This window comes from Equus asinus, chromosome 16, assembly GCF_041296235.1.
Source record: "Equus asinus isolate D_3611 breed Donkey chromosome 16, EquAss-T2T_v2, whole genome shotgun sequence".
NCBI classification, from domain to species: Eukaryota; Metazoa; Chordata; class Mammalia; order Perissodactyla; family Equidae; genus Equus; species Equus asinus.
Window position 1 is genome coordinate 47,065,863 of NC_091805.1, and position 22,534 is coordinate 47,088,396.

The 22,534-nt window shown below is 47.6% G+C and overlaps 1 protein-coding gene across 7 annotated transcripts in view; it reads right to left on the reverse strand.

The window, feature by feature from the left end:
• Positions 1-22,534, reverse strand: part of NGF (nerve growth factor) — a 149,975-nt gene that overhangs the window by 27,216 nt on the left and 100,225 nt on the right. The window contains exon 1 of one of the 7 annotated variants that reach the window (XM_014848246.3): positions 22,151-22,293. The exons of the other annotated variants lie outside the window; for them this stretch is intronic. The gene's annotated coding sequence lies outside the window, so the exon portion shown is untranslated. Of the gene's footprint in view, positions 1-22,150; positions 22,294-22,534 lie in introns of those variants that run through there. 7 annotated transcript variants of the gene reach the window in all.

The following is a 22,534-nucleotide window of genomic DNA, read 5'->3' on the forward strand; positions in this document are numbered from 1 at the left end:
TCCTCAGAGCGTGGCTCTGAATGCTTAGTGCTGGCAAAAGGTCGCTACAAACAGCTCTGCTGTGCCTGCACCTCCTTGTTTTCTCCACCACACAAAGCTCCATTTGTGCTGCTTTCTCCCTAAAGTTGCTGCCTAAGTTCTAATGAAACACTGGGACCATCTCTCAGAGAAATTAACAAACCCTTGGGGCACAATGCCTCTTAGAGATGATATGAACTGGATTTAAGTCACATAATTTGTGGCTAGTGCTTGGCAATTGTTCAACTTTAATTCAACAAACATAACGAACACCTCTTCCAGGCAGGTGTACCACACGAGGGACTGCAGGAATTACAGAGGGGAATCAGGCTGGTCTTGTCGGGGTAATAAAAGAAACACACAAACATCTACACTGAAACACAGAATGAAGGTAGATTGTTGACTCACTCATTTAGCAAATATATATTGAGCACCTACTATGTGTCGGCACCGTTCTAAATATGAGGATACAGTAGTGAACAGAGCAGAAAGTTCTCTGCTCTCAAGGAGCTTAAATTCTAGTGGAGGTGGACAGAAAATGAAGAATAAACAACCAACAAAATGTCAGTTGGTAAGAAGTGCTGGAAAACACAAAAGCAGGGCAAGCGTTTGTGAATTACAAGTTGGGGAGGTGCTAGTTTGGTCAGAGAAGGTCTTTCTGATGAGGTGAGGTTTACAAAGAGAGCTGAATGAAGTATGGGGGAGAGCTATGCAGAAATGTGAGAGGAACCTTCTAGGCAGAGAGGATGGCCAATGTAAAGGTCCTGAGGGAGGAACATGCTTGGCAGAAAACAACAAATGTGCCCCTGTGACTGGGGCAGAGTGATCGCTGGGGAGCGTGGCAGAAGATGAGATCTGAGAGGCAACTGGGGCCCGCTCTCATAGAACTTTATGGACCCTGGTGAAGGCTTGGGACTTTAAAGGCGAAAGGAAGCCATTAGAAGGTTTCGAGCGCAAAAGTGACATGACTGGATGTAGTTTTAGAGGAGCTGAGCCTGCCCAATGGGGAGCAAGCATAGCAGCAGGAAGATGGGTGGGTGGCGCCTTAGTAATCTGGGCGAGAGGTGGTACTGGTCTAGCTGGATGGCAATGCAGGGGAGGTGAGAGGACACTGTAAGTGGGATATGTGGAAGGAATAGGGAGAACAGGATTCCCTAATGGATTGCGATGTGGAGGAGTGAGGAAGAGGAGACTCAAGGATGACTCCAAGGTTTGAGCATCCAGCTGGATGGAGGTGTGATTTCCTAAGATGGAGAACACTGGGGAAGGAGCAGGTTTAAACGGCAGAATCAAAAGTTTAGGTTTGGCTATGTTAAATTTGAGATCCCTACTGAACACACAGGTGGAGAGTTTGAGCAGGCAGTTGATATAGAAATTTGGAATTAAGGGGAGCAGTCAAGGACTGTAGACATAAATTTGGGAAATATCTAGCTTTGGAACCTGTCTGAGATAAGAAGCCTGCAGAACTAGCTCACTGAGGTTTATTATGAGATTTGCTTTCAGACCTTCATGCTTCTGTAGATGAAATTAAATAAGTCTCCCCTCTCTGAGACCCTCTCATCCCCTCCTGTGCTCTCCCTGGTAAGTCTCTGGAAGCTTCCCGAAAGCAGACTTTGCCTGATATAGCTTCCTATTCCTTATACTGCCAAGCATGCACCTGGCTCATCAGAGACCACAGACCATTGAGTTTGATTGAGCAAACCACTTATCAAGTGCCTCCTCCGTGCCCAGAACTGTGCTATGTGCTGTGTGACACTACAAATAGTACAGGGCACCAGTGGGGAGTTAGTATCGTTATACATCAACCAGTAGAGAAACCGAGAGACCATCTGTCAGAGTGCAAAGAGCTGCACGTACGGTCAGGACCCTAGGGTCTAGTCTGTGTTTGTTACTCCGTGACGTTGGGTAAGTCATCACACCTCTGGGCGCAGTCTCCTCATCTATAAAATGATCTGGACCGATTATCTCTAAGATGCCTTCCAGTCTTAAATTCCTGCCTCATCAAATTAAGCATGACTTGCAGGGGTAGCTGGGAAGAGATGTAAGACCTCATGGAGGCTGGGGGACTTGAGTTGGACTCTGGATATTTGTTTCACGCTCACATCTATCTCAGGCAAGAAAAGACGACACTTGGTATCTGCTCATTTGCTCACTTATTTTTTACTGATCTTGATGTCATCTTTAAAAGAAAATGAAAGTGAAATGAATACACATATTCATTTCATTCAAATGAATGATGATAATGGTAGCTAAATGGTAGCTAATGGTAGCTGAAATTTAACAGATACGTTGTATGTGCCAGGTATTGTGGTAAATACTTTAAATGGATTATCTCACGGAACTCTCATAATAGCTCTTTGAGTACAGTCGTTTGTTTTTTGCACAGAGGAGGAAACTGAGGCTACACATACAAACAATCAATGAACAAACTCGCTCTAACAATGTTTTACCCAGATGACATAATTTTAACCTAGAAACTCTCAAAGAAAATCAATACAACTTAAACTGTTAAATCTTAGAGCAATTGAAATGCTTTATTAAGCAGCTAGCATTTTAAGATAAATTTTTCTCAAAGGATATTGCATATTAAAAAAAAAGATTTCCCCATGACTTCACAATTTATGACAAGTGGAGTATTATTTAGGGATTGAGTGTAATTTTCTCAAACAAGTTTGCACAATTCCAGATAGGCCATCCTGTTTTTTATTGTATTTTCACCTAATCAGAGATAACTGATGTTAACATTTAGGGCACACCCCTCTAGGCTCATCTATGGTATTCAAATCTTTACACTACTTTAGTTATCTAGAAATACTTTCTTTTGACACGGGCCTGGTCCTTCGGAGCATGTGATGGAGAAGGCAAAGCCTTTCCCTTGCCCAGTTGGTGAAAATGAAGTTTCACACGGCAGTGAGGAGACGGGGTCACCGCTCCTGTGATTCTCCAATGTGATGGCGTTTGCGTGGAGCCATTTGTTTTCAGCGCAGCTCTGAGGGTTGGGCACCTGATTTCAATAAGTCAAGAGCGCGGTTCCATCCTACACAGCATTAGCAGGCAGGCAGATCTGCTCTGTGTCCACACTCCAGAAGCCAATGGAAAGTTGGTCTCATGGAGCCTGTGGTCCAGCTTGACAACAGAAGACAGTAGTTGCTGTTGGATTCTGTCCAATCCCTATGGAGGTCAGACTATGACCCAGAGCCTTCTGGAGCTTAGAAGCCAGGCTAGTATTGTTCTTTATCATTAGTTGTGTTGTCTCAATAAGAAAAAAAATCTATGAAGTCTGGATGCAGAATTCTCAAGTCTGGAATTCCTCCCACATATGGAAAACAAGACTCACTCAAGGAAACAATGTCACTGTGTTTGTCACCCACATACTCTGGGATCTGACCACAGAGAATAATTTGCACTTTATCTGAGTGCTCTTCACCTGGGACTGATAAAGAGCGACCACTGAGCGGAGCCGCAGTCAGGAGACCTCAGTCAATGACTGTGTGGCAGCAAAGTAAACACTCGGTGCTCACCGTCTAACTGGAGACCCCTCCCTGCCGCTGGCAGGAGTCCCGTGTTCACTGTGAAGTTTGGATAATTATCAGCAATAAGATGTTTTACTTAACAATATTTAGACAATGAACATAATAACCGTAACAAGTTAACTATTTCACTGCTAATAAGGAGAACATCCCTTCCCCTTCAGACTGCACGGATAACCCTGTGCCGGCTCCCGGAGGCGTTCAGTGGGCAACGACAGTCTTCACCTTTCCCCCTCCCAGCCCCCACGGTACCCGCCCTCCCCCTTCTCTGGGCTTTCCGTTCTCTCTCAGGGCCTCCCTTTCAGGGTCCGAGGGGGCTTTCCAGGGCCAGGCTGCAGCTGGACCATACAGAGCCTTTGTGTGAATTGGCAGAGGTGCCCTTTCCTCAGGCCAACGCAGCTCTGTGCCACAGGGATGGTTTGGTGAGCGGAGGCCTCACTCACCCCCCAGCTATATGCCCAAGATGCAACTGGCACAACCACAGTGGAGACGGCCCACAGTCCCCCTACCGACGACTGGACAAGGGTCCCCTCTGGACTTCCTCACTGACTCACAGCGTCCAGCCTGGACCCTCAAATTACTGCGCATTGCCAGTAGGGTCAATAGTTACCCTTGGGCTCCAAGGCAGTGTCGGGAAAGGAACAAGGAAGGGATCCAGCTCCCCTGTGGGGCAGCTGGGGGCCATCTTCACGTCCGTTGGCCTTTTGTCTGTGTTAGTGTGGGCAGCTCACACCTCCTTCCCCACATCTTCTGTCATCTCCAGCTACCCTTTCACCTTTGTTGTCTCCTCTGTACTCTAAATACACAGCAGCTACAAACAGCAACTGCTCCAGTATCACCACCTCCCGCCACCCTGGCAGCCACCTGCTGATCCCCCAGCCACACTCCCTTTGGGAGCCTTTCTCCCTCAGCTTGTCCCCTGACACCCTGAGTGTGCAGCTTCATGATCTGAGAGGTGAATTCAAGACCAGATGTTAGTAGCCCATAAGCTGCCCTGCTCACTCTTGGTTTTGCTTTTAAGGGCAGCCTTCTAGAGACTCCCTGTCAACCCTAGGGGTGAGCCTACACCGGGACTATGGGCAGATAATGTTCGGGGGCTTCACAGGACCCCCTAAATCAGTCCCTGCATGTTCATGCCTGGCTTTCACTGAGAATCCTGGTTGGGAGACTTACTGGTGTCCCACAGCTTTCAAGTCTGATTAGAGGTCGAGCTAGTAAATGGTTGAAGTTGCATAGCACAGGGGGTGCCTCCCCCAGCACGGGCCAAGTGATAGTCATTGGCTCCTGTCTGGGAGATGATCAGAGAGGAAGGAATTCTGTGGATCTAGAGTGCCCAGATTCTTTTCCCAACCAGACCCCATGGCTGGTCTTTTCCTTCAAGATTCTCCATCTCACGGCCCTGCCTCATCTGTACCCTGCACCACCGGCTACAACCACTGTTTGTTCCCCCATATCCTGTTTGCACGGCACACACTATACACACACACACACACACACACACACACAGAAACACACATGCCCTGGAAACAGAGGTGTTTCCACTGCAAAACCCCACCTCTGGCATGTCCACCCATCCTTGCTTCCTGTCAATCTTTGAAAGAACTCAAAACTCACTTTTGCTTTTGGCAAATCTCTTCAGAGAACTGGGGTAGCAGTAGAGGTGCAGGGTAGTAGAATCAGTTGTTTTTAAAAGTTGACTAAATGGCATATATTCTGAACTCTAACCTCTACTCACCTGGTGTTTCCTGTGTTTAGAAACAGACCAGGAAAAACATCAGTGAGACCATCTCCTAACCTCTTGGCCTCGGCTGCGTTTTCAGGCCCTGGTTCTTGCACCGCGAGCAGCCTGAGTTATATTAAGGAAGAACAACGTCAGCTGAGCAGCCTCAGCCAGGCCCCGGATTCCTGAGGGGTCAAAGCCTGACTTGAGCTCTGCCTGGCCAAGTGTCACATACAGCGCTGGGCAGGCGTGGGTGGTTGATAAATATCATTAGATGACAAGAGGGTGACGAAGACCATAAGAACGGGCTCTTTCTTGGTTGCTTGCTATTAACTTGCTGGGATGCCCTGGACCCCAGGAGAAGCCAGATGGCCCAGAGTCTGAAATAAACAGGCCAAGTCACTTATTGATAGTGCCTTTCTGTGAATAGGCTCTTGGTAGAGTTTCTGCAGGAAGGGGACCAGGCATTTGTCCTGAAGAACATGGATATGGTCTATGCTGCTAACAGCCAGCAAGCAGGTGGAATATATGGAGCCTACAGTGTGTTGGTAAAAACAGCCCTCCAAATGGGGGGAGGGTGGGGAAAGCCCTGATTTGTAGCATCTGCTGCTTTCTGTGTTGTAAATACTCCCACCACGGCCAATTTAAAGCTACCAGTGTGTCCTCACTGAGTGTGGAGTTGGGAAGAGAAGCTCACGACGGAGCAGGTGTGAGCCTGAGTGAGCCAGCTCCAGCATACCACTGTCTGAAACATCTTCCTGGATGAGGAAGGAGGACTTCTCTTTATCTTCGGAGCATCTCTCCTCCTCCTCTGCCTACCTTTCAGATAGCAAATGGATCACGCCTTCCTCCAGGAATCTTCCCTGCCTTTCTAATATACTCTCTAACGGTATGTGGATCTCTCCCTTATGGCATTAACCAGAGTGGAAACTTCCCATTCCTTTGTGTAATAACTGATCACTGTCTTCCTGACAGTCTGTAAACCATGAGGAAGGGAACTCTGGATGGTTTTTTTCCACCCTTGTGTCACCGGTGCCTAGCACAGTTCCTGGCACAAACTTTGATGCTTAACAAATAGCTGATGGAAGAATGAAGAAAGAAATGAACTGAGACCTGAGCTGGGCTTTGCTGCTAACTCTGTGATTTTAGACAAGGCACTTCATCCACTAGCCTTTGGTTTTCTTTCCTTCTTTTTTTTCCATTTATATATAAAAAAGAGACTGCACGATTTCTCATGATTCTTTCAATGCTAGGATTCAATGGATCTTTGATTCAGAAAGTGCAATTTCTGAACATTTGTAGCAGCCTCAGCAATGTCTCCACTTTTTGTATGTGTGCGTGTGCATATGTGTGTGTGTGTGTGTGTGTATGTATATGTGGGGTACGTGTGTGGTGGAGGGTAGACAGGGGCAGATGGCAGAAGCATGAGGAAAGGGAGAAGAAAATCTTACAATGAAACGTTTTCATTTCCTTTTCATGTCCAAGGCCACCAGGTCATAGAAGACTTCATCTGACAGCGTGGTATTAGATTCATCCCAGTGTTTCCTTTCCCAAAAGGCTAAAGGCTTCCTTGGAATTAAAATGGAAGGAAGAAGTGCCAATCAGCTCGTAAGTCCCTTATGGGCAGGTTTGCGTCTTAAATGTCCTTACAACCCGCTAAAGCCCAGAACAGTGCGGTGCTCACCGTGAGAACTCAATGACACCTGCCGAACAGTTAGCTTAAAGACAGACCTCACTTTGGCAGCAAGAATTAGTCCAATTTTGATGTGACCAAAAAGATCCTCCATTTTTAAATGTTTGCTTAGGGACACATGGGCAGAAACATCCTTAGAACATTTAATAAGTTTTGATGACAAATGAGAACACCTACAATTTTACTTATCCATGAATCTAAAGAAGCAGGAGGACCATTGTCTCAGGAATTCCTTTTCTGTCCCAGTCCAGCACTTTCTGGCAGAGCCCAAGGCAAAAGCTAAGTTCTGGGTCCCTTTCACTTTTGCTGGTTGCTGAGCAAATTCATTTCGGAGGCCACGGCTCCCTTGCTTTTGTGACTCTCCCAGGAATGAGAGGCGAAAGCCAGGTGGGGCCACCTCCAGGTCCCTGGGAGGAAAGGAAAGGAGCTGCTCCCTGTCTGCGCACAGCATGGCATTGCCATTACATGTGACAAAGCCACATGGAGGCAGTGAGGAGTGGATCCCAGAAATCTGTGGGAGTGATTTTTAGCTGGCTATAAAAACCCTGTGAAAAGAACAGACTCTGGGGGATGGGGGAGAGCCATCCCAGCCTAAATTCTGGAATAGGGCTTAAGAACCCAGGTAGCACCTGTCTGTGTAGAAGCTTGACCTGAGTGAAGAGGTGATGGAGGAAACAGCACAAGGAAGACAGAACAAGAATGCTGGACCTTGTGAGGCTTGTGTGCCTGGTGCTACGTTAACCGCTTTATAAGCATTATTTAGTCCTCACAACGACCTTATTATTACCCTCATTTTACAGATGGCTTAACTGAGGCTTACCCCACAAATGAGCGGTAAATCAGTGATACCATGACACTGAACTTTTGCCTTCCTTGTCTAGGGATTTCCTCGCAGTGTTTCAAACTCCATTCTTTTCCCCTCTCACTTTACAAAGACCTTAAGCTCCAAAATATTTCCATGAGTCATTGACCGATGTCTGAAATTTTACTTTCCAAGATTTTAATAATATAATGAAAATAGCTGCCATTTGTCAAACAGCTTTGATGTGCCAAGTACTGTGCTGCTATATATGCTCTCTCATTTAACTACTAGTTTATAAAGGAGGAATTATTGTTATTCCAATTTCAGTTCAGGAAACTGAGAACCAGAGGGAGTTTCCATAATGTATTTAAAGTCACACCATCAGTAGGAAGGAAGGACCAAGGCCGGCCTTTTGCTTGCTCTGCTGTCTGTGAGGGGTTCACTGCCTTCTGACCAAGAGAATTTGATGGCAGCTAAAAGCATCTGCCCCTGGGACAAGCCGCAGCCTGAGCCTTTATCAGCCATGTATTTCTTAGTATGAATGAAGGGTCAGAGGTCACCTTTTGATGGAGTAGGAGTCTGAGAGCATCACATCTCTCAAGTATGCCAAGAAGGGGACCTAATGATGGAAAGGGACTCAGTGACAAGTTGGCAGACAAGTTTTGTGAACAAAAAGGTCAAAGTGGCGTGTCAGCAGCTCTCTGAGGAAGCAGGGAAGGGCTGGTCAGCTTGGGGTGTTTTACGACTTCTGAGGCTGGGTGACAGACAGCCTCATCACCTTAGCCCTACGAGGCACACAGGGCCCTGGCAGCGATGAGACACCATCTGCGGGAAAATCCATATTTCTATGGACTGAGTCAGGGCTAAACTAGCATTAGGGTAATCCAGCACATTTGACTTTCATCACCATTATATCATTTAGGCTTTGTAAATGTTCATTATGATATTTTTGGTAGGTTGGAGTAAGCTGTCTATATCTGAGGTATATTCCTTTAAACCTACATTAACAAAGTAATAAAATGAGGTGTTGGCCAGTTAATCCCCTGTAGTCACATCCTCAGAAGTGTGCAGGCAGCAAAATGAACCAGAGTTAGAAGTGTCCAGAGGTGGCCCTGAGGGCACAGACCTTGACCATACCGTGTCACTTGGAGGAGATGTTGGGATGACCAGAGCTGAGCACCTGGGACGAGGCATTCCCCTGCCATGGAAGACTCCACAATCTACATACCTTGGAATCCTGAGACCTTGGAAAAATGGTCCATGATCTGCACCCCTCCAATCCATCTCTCTCAAGAACTGGACATCAACATCCTTAATTGTGAGGTGGCCCCTGGTGGCTGACCTGGGTAGGGGGAACACCCACTCATCACCTGGCACGTGCTAAACATGGCTATACACTTGTCACATGTGGCATTAAGGGAATTACTTTTTTAACTGAAGCACAGGACCAATGTTTGACTATAGGTCAGAGTGTTGGGAATCAAGACTATCCTGGAACCGTGATTCCATCATCTCATGTAAGACCAACTCAACACAGGTCAGCACCTCTATTCAGGACACAGCCTCTGCCAGGCTGCGTGAGAGGTTTGATTTTTATCCCTCGCTGGCCTTTGTAGTCTCCCAGATCCAACTCACAGCCCTCTCTCTTGTCTCCTGGAAAACTGATGGCAGAAGACCCCCCCAGTTCCTTCTCCAGGAATTACTGTCAGCCCTTGAGGATGAGCTGACCCAGAGATTTTGCCCTGGAGATGCTGCTCTTCCCTCCCGGGACCCTCCCTCCCTCTATACCGGGCTCCACTCCTGATCTAAACCAAGCTGAGCTTAGATTTCTCTTTCCTGCTCCTGCTTTCTCCCACTCACCTCTCTTTCCTTACTCCTCTCCTCAGTCACACATCTCGGACCCCTGAGCCCTTCAGCTTTGCTCTCCATCCTAGTGAATGTTAAAGTCCACACACAGTTGGCTCTGATCTCCAAGAGCACCCACCCCCACCAGGCACATTCATGCCTGAGAGGAAGCGAGCCTCCAAAGCTCTGTTCAGCTTTGGGCCAGCTTAGCTGAAGGGGCCAGGACTGCAGAAACTTGCAGTACAGCCCACATCACGCCTCTTCCAGGAAGCCCTCCCCCAAATGCTAGATCCCACTCATTTCCTTTCCTAACCTTCTGTAGTAATCCACATCCGTGCTATACTTATCAACTATTCATTCATTCAACAAACACTTATTGAGCTCCTACTACGGGATAAAGCACTTCCTGAACAAGGTTCCTGCCCTCCTTCTTACATGTCTGTGGAAGAGACAAATAATAAACAAGAAAACAAATAATAGAATTTAGTACTCTGAAATAAGTAAAGTAGGGCAAGGGAACAGAGTTTACTGGTGGCAGGGTTTGGTTGGGGTGGGGATAGATATTTTAAATTAGGGTGATCAAGATGTGACGCCTGAGCAGACCTAAATGAGGAACAAAAGCTAACCATGTGAAGATCTATGAGTAGGAGTGTCCCAAATAGAGGAAATAGCAAGTGCAAAGGCCCTGAGACCATAACAAGATTAGGGTGTTGAAAACATGGCAAGAAGGTCAATGTGGCCGCCACATAGCAGGCAAGGGGAGGAGTGATGCAAGACGCTGGAGGGAGTCAGGGTGCAGATTGGACAAAGGCAGGGCTTCTCCACCTCAAACCTCCTGGCGTTTTGAGCCAGATACTTCCTTGCTGTGAAGGGCTGTCTTGTGCATTGCAGGATGTCTAGCTGCATCCCTGGACTCTACCCACTAGATGCCAGCAGCACCCGCCTCCTCCACCTGTGACAACCAAAAATGTCGCCAGACATTGCCAAATGTCCCCTGGGGGAAAATCACTCCTGGTTAAGAACCACTGAAATAAGGCCATGGCAAGAGTATGGATTTTATTCTATGTGTAAAGGAAAAGCCATTGGAACACTGAGAGCTGGGAAATAACATGACATGATTTATCTTTTAAAAGGGCCCTCTGGCTACTGTTGGGTTAAAAGGCTACAGAAGAACAGGAGCAGAGGCTGGGAGACCCATGAGGAGGCTCCTGGCCGCCTGGGTGAGAGGCGAGAGCGGCGTGGACCAAGAGGCAGCAGTGGGATGGGGAGAAGTGATTCAAAATAAATTCTGAACCCAAGACTCGCTGGTGGATTGGATATGAAAGGTTATGAGGAAGGTAGAACCAAGGACGATTTATAGGTTTGGGGTCTGAACAATTGTGGGAATAACGAAGTCGTTAAAATGGGGAGGACTGAAATAAGATTTGAAGAAAAGTAGTTTGGGGGTAAAAGTTCTAAATTTGAGATGTCCATTACATATTCAAGTGGACATGACAGTGGAATATCAGAGCCTGGAGTCCAGGGGAGAAGTCCAGAATCCAGAAGTCCTGGATTGGATTTAATGCCTGGCAGGATGAGAATGACAGAGAAAAGGAAGAGGATCCTGGACTGACCTCCAGGGCCCTCCAATATTCAGAGTAAGGAGGAGAAGCCAGCAAAGGAGCAGAGAAGGGGGACCAGTGAGAGAGAAGGGACATTAGGAGAGCTTTGTGTCCCCGAGACACCCCGGCCCCGTAACTATATCCGTCTTCCACTGTCCTCAGCCAGGTCACCACATAGCTGGGGTGGTCCTCAGGAACTCATTTGTGTTCAATGTCAACAACCACCACAAAACCAGGTTCTGAATAACCCAAAGACTTAGCAGAAGTTTCCTTGTTTAATCCTCAGGCTAAGAAGTACGTGCTGTTAGTCCTATTTTACAGCTGAGGAAACAAAATCAGAGAGCTTTAGTAACTCGCCCTCGATCACATGTGTTTCCAGCCCCACTCTCAGGCCTGGAACCCTGGACAGCCTGATTCCTCGTTCATGCTTTTTCTACAGTGCCGTGGGCCTCTCTCACGGGGGCCCGCTCAATGCCTGGCACAGGCCTCGTTCCCACCATGGCAGGAACAGCTCATTTCTGCCCAGGCTTATCTGAAATGCTTTCACATCTACTACTGCATTTGGGAGGGGCAGGCAAGAGCTAGAATCACTCATACAGGACAAGTGACTGTCAAGGTCCCTCACCCAACCAAGGGCAGGGCCAGCACGGGGACCTGGAGTCACACTCCTTGCCCAGGGCTCTCACATCTTGCCTCTTATAAACAGAGCCAAGGCGCTTCCCTGGCTGGCAACCATATTCAATGCAACAGCCCTCTCCGGTAGGCAGGGATGATACCATTATTTTCATTTTACAAATTAAGAAACAGGCTCAGAGAAGTTCTGTGATTTGCCCAAGTTACTCAGCTAGGAAGAGACTGAGCCAGGAATAAATCTCTATCACTTAATCTCAGTATCACTGAGTCGAAATAAATAATCTAAATCTGACTTAACCATTTTTCTTTCTTACATAACAACTTTCCCAATCCATACAAGAAATAAGCTTCAGACAGGTTTGCGGAATTTTCCCACGCACAAGAATTGCCAGTCAGAATTCTGTAATAGGTCCATAAGCATTTAAGAAGTTGAAATGACTAGAAGGTGGACATTCTGTGTACTGTGCCAATTTAAAATTACTTTTTTTCCGTAATCATAAAAGCGCTTTTAAAAGAACCTTTGAAACATATTTCTTGATTTATTAAGCCCCCCACTTTCTGACATGTCCCACACTTTTTTAGAAAAATTCAAAAAAACAACACTTACAAGCCCCACCCCCAAAATATTTTCTTTCATTTCCAAGATACAGAGATGCTGACACATGGGCATAAAATCTGGAGTCAGGCTTTGGTGTCTGACCTCCTCAAATAGGAAAATGAAAACATTTCTAAGTGTTCACACTTTCCCTGTAGAGGGACCCACAAAACACTCTTGAACCCAGACGAAAAGGAAGGTAATTCGTTTCATGTATAAGAAACATTCTTGGTGGTGTGTCATATTCTGAGACAATCGGTTCCACTTGTCATTGCAAGTTTCAGACAGAGTGGAAATATGTTTCTTTTTCCTTTTGGGCACAGAAAAAGTCAGTCAGCATTTGTTTTTTCCTAAAACAAAACAAGCCAGGTGTGACAGTGATAAATTTAAACAGCCTCTCGGCTGCTTTGCTTGCGGTCCACTCAAGGTCCCCAGTGCTTGGCTCAGTATAATCCACCTGCTGGGTGTGGGGGGCTGGGTATGATGTGACAAATGTCTCTCTTCCTCTATAAATGTTATTTAACATGTGCAACTAGCCTGGTGATATTAATTTTACAGGGAATAGTGGAATGAATGGCAGAGAAAAGAGAAGGATAGGCTACAGAGATGAAAATTATAGTAGAAACAAGTCCGTTTTCTCTTCTGCCCCACTGCCCTGCAACCTCAAATAGATATGTCTCAACTGTCTAGAAAGGAGCGTTAAATCTTTGGTCTCGACAGGAATTCAGTGTTTGAGGAGATGTCACTGATAATCCTCTTTGAGTCTCTGTGGTGAAAATGGGGCCCAGTGGAAGGGCATTTTACAAGAAGAGTTGGAATGAGCCCCAGGGGAGCAAAGAGAAATACAGAAGAAAGGAAAAGGTGAAGCTTCCACGTGAACAAAGAGGCAGGCAGTTTCTCATCTCTGATCTGTCCTCAGGGGCTACATTAGCCAGGCTCTCAAGAAAATTGGGACATGTCACATTTGTGGCCCCAAAGTAGAATCTTGGTGTGGGTCACTCTTTCATGTATCCTCCGCTGGGAAGGGAAGGTCTGAGGTCAGTGACAGACTGTCGGCTGGGTTGAGGGCTGGAATAGGATGAGGGTTTGGTTTACCTGAAGATGTCAGCTCCAGTGTCCACTCTAGGAGCCTTTATGCTGTTTATACCAGGAGAGAAATTTAAACCCTCTGCAGTGGGGCAGCCTGGAGCCTCGCTCACCAGAAAATGTTAGGCTCTCTGCTCTGGGCAGGAACTGCTTAAGAATTTGACAATGTCAACAATTTAATGGTATCTTTGCCCTGTTGTCCTTATAAAAATACACTGAGGGGGAAGGATGTGATTTGTGGGAACAGAAGCTTCTTCCAGAGTCCCTGCATCCACACTGGAACCAAAGCATTGATCTCGGTCATAAGGCAGGAAAGGCTGTGATTGCCCTCTCATGGCTCCCAGTGCGGGAGAAGGACGTCTTGTGCCCCTTCGACAATTATGGTCACATCTAGGGGAACGGAATCACAGAAAAATAGCTCTGCAATCATGAAATGGGAGAAAGATGGTAGAGAAGGTGGGACAAAGACAAAATAGGATTGATGCTGTTTCTTTGCTGGGTCTGCCAGAGGAGCAGCAAACCTCAGGGATGAAAACATTTCGGGAAGTCATAGTTCTGATAAGGTTGAGTAGCTCTAAAGAAGAAGATAAAGGAGGAGGAGAAGCAGGAGGAGAAGGAAGGGAAGACAGCTCTCACTTCCTGAGGGCCTCGTTGGTGGCAGGTATGGTACCAGTCACTTTATACATCTTTGTCACGTAATCTCCACAACAGCCCTAGGAAGCGGTAATCAGCTTGACCTTACAGATGAGGACTCTGATGCCTGGAGAACATAAGTTACCCCAGATCACACAACTAGGCATCACAGAGCTGGGATTCAACCCCAAGTTTGTCTGGATTCAGAGCTACGCCCTTTTCTAAACCATGCTGTCATCTACACCAGTAGCTTTTAAACTTTTTTAACCATGACTCATAGTGAAAAAAGACATTTCCCATCAAGATCCAGTTTGCACACATATGTGTAAACATAGATACAACTGAAACAAAAGTTTCATGAATACTTTCACTCGCTACATGTAACACACACTAATTTTTAAACATTTTACCTTAATCTCTTTCTCTAAAAAAAAAGAGAGTTGTGCCACTAAATTGATTTCATGTCCTCCTAATGGGTCTCAACCTATACTCTGAAAAATATTTTCCTTTCCTCTACTCTTTGACAATTGATGTGAAACATTTTTCCACTTCCTGCTTGATCTTGTTGGATGCTGGGCAGCATCTTTGCTGCTGAGGCGTGCTGCTAATTATGCACCCTGCACCATCCCTCTGGTAAGGGGACATCATTAATCAAATATTTCAGAAATTACAAATATCTGACCAAGCTGTTTGCTTGGAAAAGAGTCAGTCCAGGAAACCATCCAGAAAACATAATCACCGATCTCGGGCTCCGACTCGTAATATTTTAAGCAGTTGATGCATGCTTTTGCAAAAGAAACTATTTCCTCCGCTTTTCAGAACCTAAAGGACTCATCGGCTCTGATGGGGCAATGCAGTCACCACCTAACAGTAAATGCCAAAGAAAAAAAAAAAGGCATTGTGGGGAATCTAGCAATCCACCATCAAGAGCAGTATTGTCTCGCTCGCTTTTTGCTGAGTCCACCCAGGATCTGAAATCAGATGCTCTGCAGGGGAGGGTCTATGTCTCCTCCTGGCTGAGGATTTGAGGGATGATTTTGTTTCGACAGCTAGGGGCAGTGACAGGGTTGGCTGAATCAGATTTAGGTCATGGAAAGTGAAGTCGAGATCAGGTGGTGCAGTGCAAGTCAGCCCTGATGAGCCATGGCCCCGGTGACTTCACTCCAAGCAATGTGCATGCTAATTGAGAAAACATGTTCCTGTGATGGCCTCATGCAAAAATCCAGATTTATGAATTTTTTTTATTCCTAAGAATTCCTTAAATATTTGCCGTGCGTGTCTCTACAGCCTCCCGGAGTACCTTTCCTTCTTACTGAGTAGCGCTGTGTTTTTCTGCTGTGGCCCAGGTCAGGTTTTAAAGGGTGGGATTCTGACACAGAACAACTTGCGGAGAAGCAGGAAGAAGGCAGGGAGAGGAGAAAAATACCCTACACCTACCGTCCTTTTCGTGGGGCAGGAAAAGTAAGTGATGCCCACGTCCTTGAAAAGCAACTGTGTACGAAGCTCAACGAGGGCCCTTCTCGGTGCCTCTGGCCCTTCATTCATAACGTCCTCTGGGCTGGCTAAACGCCCCCACCCCAGCTTTAGGGGCGGAACTCAGGCTTACTGGGCACTTGCTCCATTCCAGGCTCTGGGCTAAGTAAGGGCTTTCCAGCATCCTCTCCCCTCACCCTCACAACTACCCTCTGAGATTGGGATTATGACTCCCTTTTACAGACGAGGAAACTGAGGCTTAGAGGAACCAAGTAAGGTGGTTATAGAGCCAATAAGAGGCAGAGCTTGGATCTGAAGCTAGTTCCATCTGATTTTCCGCCAGGGCTTCTTCCATAAAATCCTCCTTGCAGGACCTCCCCTCCTCCAGGAAGCGTCCCTGGAGGGCACCATGTCATTCAGAAGTCCCTTATACCCACACATTTAGTGCTTCTTCAGCTAGTTCTCATTTTGATACTGCTCTCAATTGCTCCAAAGTGTGTTAATCAAGATAGATAGAAGAGCCTGCAGACAGGTTTCATTTGGTCTGCAAGGATGTCTCGCAAGTGAAGAAATTATACATTCATACTCAAAGTTTGGACTTTTCTTAAAAAGTTGGAAGCTCTGGCCCCAATGGATCTACCATCCCACAAAGCAACAGATGGCCTATCCCCTTTCGATGGGGCATACCCTCTCTAGCTTACCGCAGTCCCTGCCAGTCCATGGCCCGACCTCATTTACATTATCTGATGTGCCTCTGAAGCCATTTAAATTCTGACTCCTGAGCAAGCTTCTTGAGCAGGATCATCATGATCACAGTGCCCGGTCTTCTGGGTAGCATATTAATAAAGATGCTAATGGGGAGAAGAAAAATCAATCCAGTGGCCTGATATCCAGTGGACCTACCTCCCCAGTGGGGAGGGGACCGTCCCCCTTCAACCACAGGTTATGCAATTCAGCAACAGCTACTCAGCCACTGACCCTTGGTGTGGGAGAGCACACATGCCCTGCTGCCACAGAAACATTCACTTCCCCCGGCTTCCTTCTCTTGTAAACTTGATAAGACACATAAAATTTTAAAGAACAAGTTGTTGGAGGAGGAGTTGTTATGCGGGGTAAGGAACCAAAACACTCTTAAAGCTGCCAGTACAAATGGCCATTCTCAAGAAATGCCTTATTTAGAGAGCATTGCATAACATTTCTGAAATAAAAGTCTCAGGAGAAGTTTGCCTCTGAAAGAAATTTACAGCAGAACATCCACAAGTTTCCCTTTACTCAGGTATTATGAGGCAAAGATAATTCAGAAGATGAAATGTTTGGCTAAAATTCTATCAAAATGAGAATGTTAATTACAGAACGCCAAAATGTAGGTAAGTAACTGCCTAGAGAAGGCTTCAATGCTACCAAAAAGATTTCTTCTTCCAAATGCAGCAACGCTTTACATGTACAGAGACGCAAAACAGGCAAAGCTGATGCTGTCCCACCTGAAGGCAACAAGCATGAAGGAGGACTCCCTCGGATCAGCCCCACTGAGGGAGAACATGAGGGAAGGGAACCCATGTTTGTTGAGTGCCTACTGAGGGCCTATGCTGGTGTCCACCAACATCATCCCACTTCATGTGCACCACAGCCCGACGGAGCAGGTAATACTGTTATCTCTGCTTCACAGGAGAGGAAAATTGGGTGCAACACCCTCTTGCATCTCTGCTCTCCTAGATGTTCATCTCCTTCCTCTCTGCTTATCTGGTCCAGCCTCCAGTTATGCTTAGAGCCCAGCATGACTGGTCCTTCATTCAAAATCACAACCCAAAGGGAGCCTGCCTCTCTTGGCATCTCCCACACACCATGGGGGTTCAACACTTACTTACTGACAAGGATGAGGTGGTACCCCAGTGTGTTAACCTCCGAGCCAGGTCTGCTCAGGTCCAAACAAGGGATGGCATTTCACCAGACTGGGCACATGAGAAATGCAAGTCTCTTTAACCACATTTCACATCCACAGTGATGAGGGGCTGAGACGGGAGCTCCCTCCACCCCCAATCTGGGCTGAGCTTTATGGCTTCCACCAGACGTTCCTCCTCGCGCTCACTTAGGAACAACATACAACACGCAGACAGATGATACATACCACCAACCCTGGCTACTGAAGGACCAGCCAAAGGAAATGGAACAATCAGCCTATCTGCACCGAATAGCAAATACTTTGTGGTTACTGGGAGACTATTCCAGTTGTAGTGGATTGTAACTGCCCTCCACGTGGAATGGCTTCTATGTGAAGCTTGGGCCGTTCATTCCCACTGACTTCAGAGCCAGATCCTTCCACTTGTGGGGCTCCCCACCTGCAGAAGCCACCACAGGCAGTGCCAAAACATCTCCATCTGCTTAGCCTGGTGGTGAATTTTCAGGGAAATCCTGACTGTCTGACTCTGACTAATACTACTGCTAATAAAAAGACTTTCCGCACGTGAAAGAGGTTAGCCACACTCTTGGGCAATTCAGAAAGCATTGTTGCTAGTCCCACCTGACAGATTGCATCATCAGACCAGTCTCAACCTCATTCCGGGATTTCCCTAAGTCTCCTATGTCTTTTTTTTTTTTTGGTGGTGGTGGGGGTGCTCATCAGGAACCAGCTACCAACTCTGCCAGCCCTAACTCTTCCACAATTTTCTCTCTCCTGCTTCTTGGGGGTGAGTAGCTAGTAGGTGTTCCTATAATATCCTTCAAAGATACTATTCATTTTAACCCTTTGCACTATGATAACCGAAGGGCTCTATTTTTTGTTCTCCAGTGAGATCTTGGGGTAGAGGTAAGGATAACATGAGCTGTTCTCCTTGAGAATAAACCCAGGGCTACAAGCACCATCCCTCCAGCCTGGCATTGCTAGCCTACTTGTTTCAGTCAAATGTCACATTATTGATTCCCATTTATTCTCACAGCTTGGGCACAGTTGTATTAATTTGATATCAACATGTACTCATGTTGCATTAAGTGCTGCCAGTGCTGGGGAGGATTTGGCTTCCTTGTTCTCTCATTCAGGGAAGGGACCTCCTGGGGCCAGAGTGTGATCCCTTTAGTAAAGGAGGGAAGGATTTCCTCTCAGTGCTGTGGACACCTGGGGCAAGCAGTCTGCCTGTGTTTTTAACAGCATATGGCAGACAAGGAAGCCGCCATGCTCTAATACCACCTGTCCCTTCCCCCCACCCTTTCTGGTTTTCTTTTCATGTGGGTCATTTGTAGTCACACTGCATGGAGAAAAGGCAAAGGATGATGCCTGGAGGGACCACAGCACCGAGGTTCCTGCCAATGGCTTCCTGGAGCCTGATATGCTGGCTCTTGCAGGATGAAGCCCAGGCTGGTCTTCAGAAGCCCCAACTCCATGATTAAATAATAGATGTATTATTTAATAAATAATAAATTCTGACAGTAGGGCCTGGAATAAAGGCTCTGATTGATAATTTTCACAGGAGTTCTCAACTGAGAGCAGTAATATCCTTTTAATAAGCATTTATTCGTACATGGGGCGGGTGGTATTTTTGGTTATCACCATGATTTCTGGCATTTAGTAGGTAAGGTAAGGATACCAAATGTCCTGCATTATGTAAATAGATCACACAACAAAGAATTATCCCCAAATGCCAAGAGCCCCAATGAGAAACACTATTAATTCAATACACTTGTCCAATAGATTGGGAATGTGAAGCCTGAGAAGTTTCGTGACTTGCTCAAGGTCACAAAGCTACTTTCCCTCCTGTCTCACAATTCAGGAAACTATCACAGGAAGTTGACCCAAAATACAGGAGAAAAATATCAAGACATTATCTCAATGTTTCAATCTGATTCCTACTGTGTCATAGTCTGAGGCCAACAGTCCATAAAGACTCCTCAAAAACATGTAAAGTAGCCCATAGAAGAATAACGAAAACATCATGCAGCATGAGAAACTCTTCTTTATTGTATGCTTTCATTTTTCTGGTCTTGGCCAAACTTTGTGGCTGAAGGTCTATCCTCCTTGGCTCAAATAGTGACAATGCCATCCTGTGCACACCCAACTGAAAGGTCAGTGACCCCAAAGTCTCCGTTTCTTCAGCTGCATTTCTGCCTCGAGGCCATCCCAGTTTTACCATTTGGAGGTAGGATGTTAACTGTCTCCCCACTGTCAGGAAGCAAGGTCCCTGGGAACTGGTTGGGTAAGGGTCTTTCATCTCCATTTATTTGCCTGATGCCATCATATGCTGTTCTGTGAAACTGGTCCATCACAGTGTTGATTTCTCAGGACTCGCTAAGGCTGGGAGCTGATGGTTTAGCTGATGGTTTGCAAGATCAGAGGGGCCAGGCAAAGAAAGAGAAAACCTCTGGGAACATGGGTTGTTTGCTCAGAGATGTCCACGGGTTTTAAGTGAATCCTCAGCAAGCCTTCCACTGCCTCCTGAGAGCAGAGTATCTGCTGCCAGCAAAGGTCCCGAAGGTCTGCTTTGGACTCAGAAGTTCCTCCAAGTTCTTACTGGGAGAAGACAAATGGCGGGGCGTCTGGTCCCTCGTCTGGCACTGATGTCTGCTTGGGAGTCTGGGCCCTGCCCCTGCTCCACGCATGGTAGGGAAGAGGAGTGTCTCCTTTGGAGTTTCTCTGGGGCTCCAATGCAGCTGCTGCTGCAACAGGACACTCCGTGCATGTGCAGCAGCAGTGCTCAGCACTCACTTAAAAGTAAAGTTGCGCGATTTTCTCATCAGTTTAATCTCAGTAATGATGAGAAACTTCCCTCGGGCTCTGGCCCTGCCCTGCCATGCCCTACCCTCCCTGCTGATGTCGGCAGCTGGGGCCCCCTTCCTGGCCATGGCACAGATTTCTCCATGGAAGAGAAGGGAGTGTGAAGCCTCAGACCCTGCTCCTTCTGGCCCTCCGAGTTGGGGAGATGTGGGGTAGGCAACAGAAGGTGGGACGCTCACTCCTTGAAAAAGGCTAGGGTGCAGAAAGAGTCACCAATACTAGGAATGACTGCCCTGAGTGGACCCAGATTTCCAATTCTCTAGAGGCCTGGGCAGCTTTAGGGGTAAGATGGCTGCCCAGGGAAGGCCTTGCACCAGCAGCTGGTTATAAACCCTCTGAGGCACTCCTACAGTTCCACTAAAACATGTGTCCCCATGCCCCAGAGACCTTGGTTTCCCATTTGTGGTGCCTCCTAACATTTTTCCCTTCAAGGCTGCCCTTTTTTTCACCTGCATAAAAATGTTGTGAAAAGCAAGGGGGAGGGGTTGGCCAGCATGTAATGTTAACCCCCTCCCCCTCCACCCACGCAAGTATGAGCATTTCTTCTGTGAGTCAATGCCAGCAGGGCCAGTCTTGGCCCCCAGACCACTCTCATTCTCCCCCAACCCCAGTCTCAGGTACCCCCTGAACCTCTGGGAACACTGCCCATGATGGCTTGGCATTTGGGTTGCCCAGGCTGACATATGACTTATTCCACAGAGGAGACCCACCCGACCTAATGTAGCCTTTCTTCTGTGGCTCTGCAGAGGGAGAGAGTTTCAGACGTTAGGGAGGAAACTGTAAACACTGCGCAAAAGGGCTGGCAGGGGCCAACTGCCGGGGCCCTCTCAGCACTGCTCTGAGAGGGAGAAATAGTCCCCTCCAGCGGACTTAACTGACAGCTTCAAGAGTTTGAGGACTCGGGAGAGAAGTCACTGGTGGGCCTTCCACCACCATTTCTGAATTTGCAGAATGCAGCTGGCCATGCGTGTGTGGGGGGGAGGAAGGGACTGGCATTGGCACTGGGTGCGCCTAGAGGATGGAGCCAGGACAATTAATCAAGTGCCTTTTCTCCAGGATTTCCATTGGCCTCAGATGACAGATGGGGCAGAGGCACCCAGGAGAGCACTATTTTGGTTTTCAGCTGGGAACGTGCACTAAGTTTTCCTTAATACCCACAGCACCCAAAAGGCTTTGCTGTAATACACTTTAATTCACGAAACACCCATAAATTATCCTTCAAACGTACAACTTCCAACCTGGAACAACTTGGAAAAACCAGCCTAGCAAGCAAGCTCTTTTTTAATCTCTCAAGTCACAAGAGAAGAGAAAGTTCAAGCAGAAAACACCTTTCATGAGAATCTCAAAGATTTTTTTTTTCTTGAAGGAAGGAGAGTTGTAATCAAACAGAGCGAAGCCGCTTGTTTACGTTGGCTCAAAGATGCCGCTCCCTGACCCCTGTGTCCTCTCTCTCCCTCCCTAGGTCTTCGCCGCCTGGACCCAAGGCGCGTCCCGCCCCACGCCTCCATGCCAGCGTCTCCCACACCTGGCAGCAGACAGCTGGAGCTGAGGCGTGTGACCCAAGTAGCAGCGCCGATCCTTGGCGACCTGGGTCCACCGCGGCTCCTTGGGGGTCCCTGGGCGCGCAGGCTTCCCCTATCAAGCCCCGGGGCCCTCCCTTGGGACTCCCAGCCCTCCAGCGACGCGCAGAGGAGCCCGAAGACCCTTGCTCCATTCCCTGCACCAGGTCTAGTGCGCCCTGCCCGGCTCGCCCCCTTACCTGGGGGCAGCGTAGCACTTTTGAGACTCGGCGCTCACCCCAGCCCGCGCGCGCTGTGCACTCGCCCTCCGCGGCGCAGACCACCGCTCCTCCGGGCCGGCGCGCTCGCAAGCCCGCGCATCCCTCTCTCCACGCTCATTCGCTCTCCCTCACTTGCGCGCTGTTCCCTGCTAGCCCTGGAGCTAGTAGTCTAGCGCAGGCGCCAGGGTAGCCTCTCGGACTTCGGGCCATCGGGAGACCGGGAACTCCACTACAGAGAGAGCGTTGCTCCCCCGCCTGGCCCGCTCCCCCAGGCTCCCGCGCTCCTGCACCCACTCGGGACGCTCGTCTCACAGCTGCACTGCAGCCTGCGGGAGCCTCAGGGGTGCCCGGAGATCTAGCCAG